Source organism: Xenopus tropicalis, chromosome 3, assembly GCF_000004195.4.
Source record: "Xenopus tropicalis strain Nigerian chromosome 3, UCB_Xtro_10.0, whole genome shotgun sequence".
NCBI lineage: Eukaryota > Metazoa > Chordata > Amphibia > Anura > Pipidae > Xenopus > Xenopus tropicalis.
Window position 1 is genome coordinate 151,190,460 of NC_030679.2, and position 11,031 is coordinate 151,201,490.

The 11,031-nt window shown below is 52.6% G+C and overlaps 1 protein-coding gene across 2 annotated transcripts in view; it reads right to left on the bottom strand.

Annotated features, from left to right (window-relative positions):
- camta2 (calmodulin binding transcription activator 2) overlaps positions 1-5,049 on the bottom strand; it is a 37,548-nt gene extending 32,499 nt beyond the window's left edge. Inside the window, exon 1 of one of the 2 annotated variants that reach the window (XM_031899585.1) lies at positions 4,769-5,049. The gene's annotated coding sequence lies outside the window, so the exon portion shown is untranslated. The remainder of the gene's footprint in view (positions 1-4,768) is intronic. The other variant, XM_031899586.1, reaches the window with a different exon arrangement.
- Positions 5,050-11,031: the final 5,982 nt, after the last annotated feature.

Sequence of the window (11,031 nt, forward strand, 5' to 3'; positions counted from 1 at the left end):
GGGTTACTAGGCACAGTGATGCCCCCAATGAGCAAACATAAGGGTTACTAGGCACAGTGATGCCTCCCCAATGGGCAAACATAAGGGTTCCTAGGCTCAGTCATACCCCAAATGGGCAAACATAAGGGTTACTAGGCACAGTGATGCCCCCAATGAGCAAACATAAGGGCTACTAGGCACAGTGATGCCCCCAATGAGCAAACATAAGGGTTACTAGGCACAGTGATGCCCCCAATGAGCAAACATAAGGGTTACTAGGCACAGTGATGCCCCTAATGAGCAAACATAAGGGTTACTAGGCACAGTGATGCCTCCCCAATGGGCAAACATAAGGGTTCCTAGGCTCAGTCATACCCCAAATGGGCAAACATAAGGGCTACTAGGCACAGTGATGCCCCTAGAGTGGGCACAATTAAGGGTTCCTAGGCTCAGTGATGCCCCTACAGTGGGCAAACATAAGGGTTCAGTAACATCCCCAGACCAGTCCAGACACTAGATACCTACCTGTGCCCCCTGGCCCATACTCTGTCAGTAACAGAGGCTACTCTGGTTACCAGGTAAGTCATTGCACAGTAATGGGGGGAGGGGGCTCACCATACACTGACCAATATCCAATCGTACGCAAGGCCAAAGGCAGGCAGCGCACCAGGGGGCCTATTACCTACCGGGGGGCCCTCTCAAGCCACAGTGACCTTAAGCCTCATAAATCTATAGAGTGGGGGGGCGAGGCACAACTCCAATAACCTGCTAGGGAAATGGGAGCTGCCATGTCAGTGTAAGGTAACTGCACCCTGATCCCCCACCTGGGAGTGTAACCCTAGCCTGCAATGTGGCCCCGAGCGGCACAATGGGAGGATCAGTGTCACTGCCCGACCAGCTACTCCCAGCCATACCGGCTCCTCTCTAGCCGCAGATCATGTGACCGCTACCCGCATCCCCCTCTTACAGTAACTAACCCACGTGCCCATGTCCTTGCCCACCTGGTGCCTCCTACCCATATGTATAAATACAAATATACAGAGAAGGAATGTTCTGGGCACACAATAAGCTGTACCCCCCTACTGTACTGTCTAAGGGAAACACTATGGCACCTCCTACCCATATGTATAAATACAAATATACAGAGAAGGAATGTTCTGGGCACACAATAAGCTGTACCCCCTACTGTACTGTCTAAGGGAAACACTATGGCACCCCCTACCCATATGTATAAATACAAATATACAGAGAAGGAATGTTCTGGGCACACAATAAGCTGTACCCCCATCCTGTACTGTCTAAGGGAAACACTATGGCACCCCCTACCCATATGTATAAATACAAATATACAGAGAAGGAATGTTCTGGGCACACAATAAGCTGTACCCCCATACTGTACTGTCTAAGGAAAACACTATGGCACCCCCTACCCATATGTATAAATACAAATATACAGAGAGGGAATGTTCTGGGCACACAATAAGCTGTACCCCCATACTGTACTGTCTAAGGGAAACACTATGGCACCCCCTACCCATATGTATAAATACAAATATACAGAGAGGGAATGTTCTGGGCACACAATAAGCTGTACCCCCATACTGTACTGTCTAAGGGAAACACTATGGCACCCCCTACCCATATGTATAAATACAAATATACAGAGAGGGAATGTTCTGGGCACACAATAAGCTGTACCCCCATACTGTACTGTCTAAGGGAAACACTATGGCACCCCCCATCCATATGTATAAATACAAATATACAGAGAAGGAATGTTCTGGGCACACAATAAGCTGTACCCCCCATACTGTACTGTCTAAGGGAAACACTATGGCACCCCCTACCCATATGTATAAATACAAATATACAGAGAAGGAATGTTCTGGGCACACAATAAGCTGTACCCCCATACTGTACTGTCTAAGGGAAACACTATGGCACCCCCTACCCATATGTATAAATACAAATATACAGAGAAGGAATGTTCTGGGCACACAATAAGCTGTACCCCCATACTGTACTGTCTAAGGGAAACACTATGGCACCCCCTACCCATATGTATAAATACAAATATACAGAGAGGGAATGTTCTGGGCACACAATAAGCTGTACCCCCATACTGTACTGTCTAAGGGAAACACTATGGCACCCCCTACCCATATGTATAAATACAAATATACAGAGAAGGAATGTTCTGGGCACACAATAAGCTGTACCCCCATACTGTACTGTCTAAGGGAAACACTATGGCACCTCCTACCCATATGTATAAATACAAATATACAGAGAAGGAATGTTCTGGGCACACAATAAGCTGTACCCCCATACTGTACTGTCTAAGGGAAACACTATGGCACCCCCTACCCATATGTATAAATACAAATATACAGAGAAGGAATGTTCTGGGCACACAATAAGCTGTACCCCCATACTGTACTGTCTAAGGGAAACACTATGGCACCCCCTACCCATATGTATAAATACAAATATACAGAGAGGGAATGTTCTGGGCACACAATAAGCTGTACCCCCATACTGTACTGTCTAAGGGAAACACTATGGCACCCCCTACCCATATGTATAAATACAAATATACAGAGAAGGAATGTTCTGGGCACACAATAAGCTGTACCCCCATACTGTACTGTCTAAGGGAAACACTATGGCACCCCCTACCCATATGTATAAATACAAATATACAGAGAGGGAATGTTCTGGGCACACAATAAGCTGTACCCCCATACTGTACTGTCTAAGGGAAACACTATGGCACCCCCTACCCATATGTATAAATACAAATATACAGAGAGGGAATGTTCTGGGCACACAATAAGCTGTACCCCCATACTGTACTGTCTAAGGGAAACACTATGGCACCCCCTACCCATATGTATAAATACAAATATACAGAGAAGGAATGTTCTGGGCACACAATAAGCTGTACCCCCATACTGTACTGTCTAAGGGAAACACTATGGCACCCCCTACCCATATGTATAAATACAAATATACAGAGAAGGAATGTTCTGGGCACACAATAAGCTGTACCCCCATACTGTACTGTCTAAGGGAAACACTATGGCACCCCCTACCCATATGTATAAATACAAATATACAGAGAAGGAATGTTCTGGGCACACAATAAGCTGTACCCCCATACTGTACTGTCTAAGGGAAACACTATGGCACCCCCTACCCATATGTATAAATACAAATATACAGAGAAGGAATGTTCTGGGCACACAATAAGCTGTACCCCCATACTGTACTGTCTAAGGGAAACACTATGGCACCCCCTACCCATATGTATAAATACAAATATACAGAGAGGGAATGTTCTGGGCACACAATAAGCTGTACCCCCATACTGTACTGTCTAAGGGAAACACTATGGCACCCCCTACCCATATGTATAAATACAAATATACAGAGAAGGAATGTTCTGGGCACACAATAAGCTGTACCCCCATACTGTACTGTCTAAGGGAAACACTATGGCACCTCCTACCCATATGTATAAATACAAATATACAGAGAAGGAATGTTCTGGGCACACAATAAGCTGTACCCCCATACTGTACTGTCTAAGGGTAACACTATGGCACCCCCTACCCATATGTATAAATACAAATATACAGAGAGGGAATGTTCTGGGCACACAATAAGCTGTACCCCCATACTGTACTGTCTAAGGGAAACACTATGGCACCCCCTACCCATATGTATAAATACAAATATACAGAGAAGGAATGTTCTGGGCACACAATAAGCTGTACCCCCATACTGTACTGTCTAAGGGAAACACTATGGCACCCCCTACCCATATGTATAAATACAAATATACAGAGAAGGAATGTTCTGGGCACACAATAAGCTGTACCCCCATACTGTACTGTCTAAGGGAAACACTATGGCACCCCCTACCCATATGTATAAATACAAATATACAGAGAAGGAATGTTCTGGGCACACAATAAGCTGTACCCCCATACTGTACTGTCTAAGGGAAACACTATGGCACCCCCTACCCATATGTATAAATACAAATATACAGAGAAGGAATGTTCTGGGCACACAATAAGCTGTACCCCCATACTGTACTGTCTAAGGGAAACACTATGGCACCCCCTACCCATATGTATAAATACAAATATACAGAGAAGGAATGTTCTGGGCACACAATAAGCTGTACCCCCATACTGTACTGTCTAAGGGAAACACTATGGCACCTCCTACCCATATGTATAAATACAAATATACAGAGAAGGAATGTTCTGGGCACACAATAAGCTGTACCCCCATACTGTACTGTCTAAGGGAAACACTATGGCACCCCCTACCCATATGTATAAATACAAATATACAGAGAAGGAATGTTCTGGGCACACAATAAGCTGTACCCCCATACTGTACTGTCTAAGGGAAACACTATGGCACCCCCTACCCATATGTATAAATACAAATATACAGAGAGGGAATGTTCTGGGCACACAATAAGCTGTACCCCCATACTGTACTGTCTAAGGGAAACACTATGGCACCCCCTACCCATATGTATAAATACAAATATACAGAGAAGGAATGTTCTGGGCACACAATAAGCTGTACCCCCATATCATTATTGCCCCCCCTGCTCCATTTCTGCCCCATGTACATTTGCGCTCTGTTGTGTTTTGCTCCCTATTATGAGGAGGAGGAGGAGGAAGGAATGAGCTGAGGCAGCGGCTGGGGGCTGACAGGAAGGGAAGATGGCGGTGGGGGACAGTGGGGGACAGGGGGGGGGTACCTGTGCCAGGGATACGGAGGAGAGCATTGAGGAGACGCCAGGTTCGGAAGCCGCCGCTGGACTGTCTGTGAGGAGGGGCGGCGCTGTAGCGGAGGCGGAACAGGAAGTCGGCGAAGGGGCTGCTGGGAGCGCAGGTTGACAGCTGTGCGACCCGGAAGTTACTGCCGGTAATGCTGTATATGGGGCAGATAGGGGAGTGTAACCGGCGGGGGAGATGAGTAGAAAGAAGCCCGGTGTAACGGGTACCATGAAGCGCTCATACTAGCACCGCCTACCCCTACACCCCTCAGCGCCGCCCCCTCCTCTTAACTCCACCCCCTTCCGCTTCTCTCCATTCATTATTGTTAGAGCCTTTGGGGCCGGGTGAAACCAAATGGCTGCAGTTACTGGGGGGAGCGGGTTAGATATACAGTGGGCTGGCCGGCCACTTCCACTCATTGTTCCCTCATTGTACAGAGGCAGCGGTTTGTATGGGTCTCAGGGGAAGGGGATCCCGGGGTCTCTGTGCCCCCCCAGCCAATGTATACAGAGCCCCTTATAGGCTGCCCCTCAGGGGGAACAATTAGCTCCCATCATGCACCATTCATTTATGTGCCATTCTCCCATCAAACAGGAATTCATTAGCCGCCTTCTAATTAACGTCCCAGGGGTAATGTAGCCACTAGCATGGGGAGATGGGATAAGGGGGCTTCATCTTCCAACATACAGGCACTCAGTCTCACCCAGTGGGATAGCGGGGTGCCCGTAACACCCAGTGGGATAGCGGGGTGCCCGTAACACCCAGTGGGATAGCGGGGTGCCCGTAACACCCAGTGGGATAGCGGGGTGCCCGTAACACTCAGTGGGATAGCGGGGTGCCCGTAACACCCAGTGGGATAGCGGGGTGCCCGTAACACCCAGTGGGATAGCGGGGTGTCTGTGCCTGTAACACCCAGTGGGATAGCGGGGTGCCCGTAACACCCAGTGGGATAGCGGGGTGCCCGTAACACCCAGTGGGATAGCGGGGTGTCTGCGCCTGTAACACCCAGTGGGATAGCGGGGTGCCCGTAACACCCAGTGGGATAGCGGGGTGTCTGCGCCTGTAACACCCAGTGGGATAGCGGGGTGCCCGTAACACCCAGTGGGATAGCGGGGTGTCTGCGCCTGTAACACCCAGTGGGATAGCGGGGTGCCCGTAACACCCAGTGGGATAGCGGGGTGTCCGTAACACCCAGTGGGATAGCGGGGTGCCTGTAACACCCAGTGGGATAGCGGGGTGCCCGTAACACCCAGTGGGATAGCGGGGTGCCCGTAACACCCAGTGGGATAGCGGGGTGCCCGTAACACCCAGTGGGATAGCGGGGTGCCCGTAACACCCAGTGGGATAGCGGGGTGCCCGTAACACCCAGTGGGATAGCGGGGTGTCTGCGCCTGTAACACCCAGTGGGATAGCGGGGTGCCCGTAACACCCAGTGGGATAGCGGGGTGTCTGCGCCTGTAACACCCAGTGGGATAGCGGGGTGCCCGTAACACCCAGTGGGATAGCGGGGTGTCCGTAACACCCAGTGGGATAGCGGGGTGCCTGTAACACCCAGTGGGATAGCGGGGTGCCCGTAACACCCAATGGGATAGCGGGGTGCCCGTAACACCCAGTGGGATAGCAGGGTGTCTGTGCCTGTAACACCCAGTGGAATAGCGGGGTGCCTGTAACACCCAGTGGAATAGCGGGGTGCCTGTAACACCCAGTGGGATAGCGGGATGCCTGTAACACCCAGTGGGATAGCAGGGTGTCTGTGCCTGTAACACCCAGTGGAATAGCGGGGTCCCTGTAACACCCAGTGGAATAGCGGGGTGCCTGTAACACCCAGTGGGATAGCAGGGTGTCTGTGCCTGTAACACCCAGTGGGATAGCGGGGTGCCCGTAACACCCAGTGGGATAGCAGGGTGTCTGTGCCTGTAACACCCAGTGGAATAGCGGGGTGCCTGTAACACCCAGTGGAATAGCGGGGTGCCTGTAACACCCAGTGGAATAGCGGGGTGCCTGTAACACCCAGTGGTATAGCGGGTGCCTGTAACACCCAGTGGGATAGCGGGGTGCCTGTAACACCCAGTGGGATAGCGGGGTGCCTGTAACACCCAGTGGGATAGCGGGGTGCCTGTAACACCCAGTGGGATAGCGGGGTGCCTGTAACACTCAGTGGGATAGCGGGGTGCCCGTAACACCCAGTGGGATAGCGGGGTGTCTGTAACACCCAGTGGGATAGCGGGGTGTCTGTGCCTGTAACACCCAGTGGGATAGCGGGGTGCCTGTAACACCCAGTGGAATAGCGGGGTGTCTGTGCCTGTAACACCCAGTGGAATAGCGGGGTGCCTGTAACACCCAGTGGAATAGCGGGGTGCCTGCGCCTGTAACACCCAGTGGAATAGTGGGGTGCCTGTAACACTCAGTGGAATAGTGGGGTGCCTGCGCCTGTAACACCCAGTGGGATAGCGGGGCGCCTGTAACACTCAGTGGAATAGCGGGGTGCCTGCGCCTGTAACACTCAGTGGAATAGTGGGGTGCCTGCGCCTGTAACACCCAGTGGGATAGAGGGGCGCCTGTAACACCCAGTGGAATAGCGGGGCGCCTGTAACACCCAGTGGGATAGCGGGGCGCCTGTAACACTCAGTGGAATAGTGGGGTGCCTGCGCCTGTAACACCCAGTGGAATAGCGGGGTGCCTGCGCCTGTAACACTCAGTGGAATAGTGGGGTGCCTGCGCCTGTAACACCCAGTGGGATAGCGGGGCACCTGTAACACTCAGTGGAATAGTGGGGTGCCTGCGCCTGTAACACCCAGTGGAATAGTGGGGTGCCTGCGCCTGTAACACCCAGTGGGATAGCGGGGCGCCTGTAACACTCAGTGGAATAGTGGGGTGCCTGCGCCTGTAACACCCAGTGGGATAGCGGGGCGCCTGTAACACTCAGTGGAATAGTGGGGTGTCTGTGCCTGTAACACTCAGTGGGATAGAGGGGTGCCTGCGCCTGTAACACCCAGTGGGATAGAGGGGTGCCTGCGCCTGTAACACCCAGTGGAATAGCGGGGTGCCTGTAACACTCAGTGGGATAGAGGGGTGCCTGTAACACCCAGTGGGATAGCGGGGTGCCTGTAACACTCAGTGGGATAGAGGGGTGCCTGTAACACCCAGTGGGATAGCGGGGTGCCTGTAACACTCAGTGGGATAGAGGGGTGCCTGCGCCTGTAACACCCAGTGGAATAGCGGGGTGCCTGTAACACTCAGTGGGATAGAGGGGTGCCTGCGCCTGTAACACCCAGTGGGATAGAGGGGTGCCTGTAACACTCAGTGGGATAGAGGGGTGCCTGCGCCTGTAACACCCAGTGGAATAGCGGGGTGCCTGTAACACTCAGTGGGATAGAGGGGTGCCTGCGCCTGTAACACTCAGTGGGATAGAGGGGTGCCTGCGCCTGTAACACTCAGTGGGATAGAGGGGTGCCTGCGCCTGTAACACCCAGTGGGATAGAGGGGTGCCTGTGCCTGTAACACCCAGTGGAATAGCGGGGTGTTTGTAACACCCAGTGGAATAGTGGGGTGTCTGTGCCTGTAACACTCAGTGGAATAGCGGGGTGCCTGTGCCTGTAACACCCAGTGGAATAGTGGGGTGTCTGTGCCTGTAACACTCAGTGGAATAGTGGGGTGTCTGTGCCTGTAACACCCAGTGGGATAGAGGGGTGTCTGTGCCTGTAACACCCAGTGGGATAGTGGGGTGTCTGTGCCTGTAACACCCAGTGGGATAGAGGGGTGTCTGTGCCTGTAACACCCAGTGGGATAGAGGGGTGTCTGTGCCTGTAACACCCAGTGGGATAGAGGGGTGTCTGTGCCTGTAACACCCAGTGGAATAGCGGGGTGTCTGTAACACCCAGTGGAATAGCGGGGTGTCTGTGCCTGTAACACTCAGTGGAATAGTGGGGTGTCTGTGCCTGTAACACCCAGTGGGATAGAGGGGTGTCTGTGTCTGTAACACCCAGTGGGATAGTGGGGTGCCTGTGCCTGTAACACCAGTGGATAGAGGGTGTCTGTGCCTGTAACACCCAGTGGGATAGAGGGGTGCCTCTGGGGGTGTCCTGTAACACCCAGTGGAATAGCGGGGTGTCTGTAACACCCAGTGGAATAGCGGGGTGTCTGTGCCTGTAACACTCAGTGGAATAGTGGGGTGTCTGTGCCTGTAACACCCAGTGGGATAGAGGGGTGTCTGTGTCTGTAACACCCAGTGGGATAGAGGGGTGTCTGTGCCTGTAACACCCAGTGGGATAGAGGGGTGTCTGTGCCTGTAACACCCAGTGGGATAGAGGGGTGTCTGTGTCTGTAACACCCAGTGGATAGAGGGGTGTCTGTGCCTGTTAACACCCAGTGGGATAGAGGGGTGTCTGTGCCTGTAACACCCAGTGGGATAGAGGGTGTCTGTGCCTGTAACACCCAGTGGAATAGCGGGGTGTCTGTAACACCCAGTGGAATAGTGGGGTGTCTGTGCCTGTAACACTCAGTGGAATAGTGGGATGTCTGTGCCTGTAACACCCAGTGGGATAGAGGGGTGTCTGTGCCTGTAACACCCAGTGGAATAGCGGGGTGTCTGTGCCTGTAACACCCAGTGGAATAGCGGGGTGTCTGTGTCTGTAACACCCAGTGGGATAGCGGGGTGTCTGTAACACCCAGTGGGATAGAGGGGTGTCTGTGCCTGTAACACCCAGTGGAATAGCGGGGTGTCTGTAACACCCAGTGGAATAGTGGGGTGTCTGTGCCTGTAACACTCAGTGGAATAGTGGGGTGTCTGTGCCTGTAACACCCAGTGGGATAGAGGGGTGTCTGTGCCTGTAACACCCAGTGGAATAGCGGGGTGCCTGTGTCTGTAACACCCAGTGGGATAGAGGGGTGTCTGTGCCTGTAACACCCAGTGGGATAGAGGGGTGTCTGTGCCTGTAACACCCAGTGGGATAGAGGGGTGTCTGTGCCTGTAACACCCAGTGGGATAGAGGGGTGTCTGTGCCTGTAACACCCAGTGGGATAGAGGGGTGTCTGTGCCTGTAACACTCAGTGGGATAGAGGGGTGTCTGTGCCTGTAACACTCAGTGGGATAGAGGGGTGTCTATGCCTGTAACACCCAGTGGAATAGCGGGGTGCCTGTGTCTGTAACACCCAGTGGGATAGCGGGGTGTCTGTAACACCCAGTGGGATAGAGGGGTGTCTGTGCCTGTAACACCCAGTGGAATAGCGGGGTGTCTGTAACACCCAGTGGAATAGTGGGGTGTCTGTGCCTGTAACACTCAGTGGAATAGTGGGGTGTCTGTGCCTGTAACACCCAGTGGGATAGAGGGGTGTCTGTGCCTGTAACACCCAGTGGAATAGCGGGGTGCCTGTGTCTGTAACACCCAGTGGGATAGAGGGGTGTCTGTGCCTGTAACACCCAGTGGGATAGAGGGGTGTCTGTGCCTGTAACACCCAGTGGGATAGAGGGGTGTCTGTGCCTGTAACACTCAGTGGGATAGAGGGGTGTCTGTGCCTGTAACACCCAGTGGAATAGCGGGGTGCCTGTGTCTGTAACACCCAGTGGGATAGAGGGGTGTCTGTGCCTGTAACACCCAGTGGGATAGAGGGGTGTCTGTGCCTGTAACACCCAGTGGGATAGAGGGGTGTCTGTGCCTGTAACACCCAGTGGAATAGCGGGGTGTCTGTGCCTGTAACACCCAGTGGAATAGTGGGGTGTCTGTGCCTGTAACACCCAGTGGAATAGTGGGGTGTCTGTGCCTGTAACATCCAGTGGAATAGCGGGGTGTCTGTGCCTGTAACACCCAGTGGAATAGTGGGGTGCCTGCACCTATAACACCCAGTGGAATAGTGGGGTGCCTGCGCCTATAACACCCAGTGGATAATAATGGGGTCCCTGCGCATATAACACCTGGCTCAGCCCCCCAAAACAAGTGGAGACAGTAAAGTAAACAGAACCAATTTTATTTCATATAATGGAATTGAGGGAAAATCTGATGAACTACAAATGTGTATGAGCGTCTGGGGCCAACTCCTGGGGGAGAGGGGGGGCCCCCTGCCAGCCTGGCCTGAGCAGTAAAATAGATGGTGCCTGTGTGTATGACACCCAGTGGAATAGATGGTGCCTGTGTGTATGACACCCAGTGGAATAGAGGGGTGCCTGTGTGTATGACACCCAGTGGAATAGATGGTGCCTGTGTGTATGACACCCAGTGGAATAGAGGGGTGCCTGTGTGTATGACAC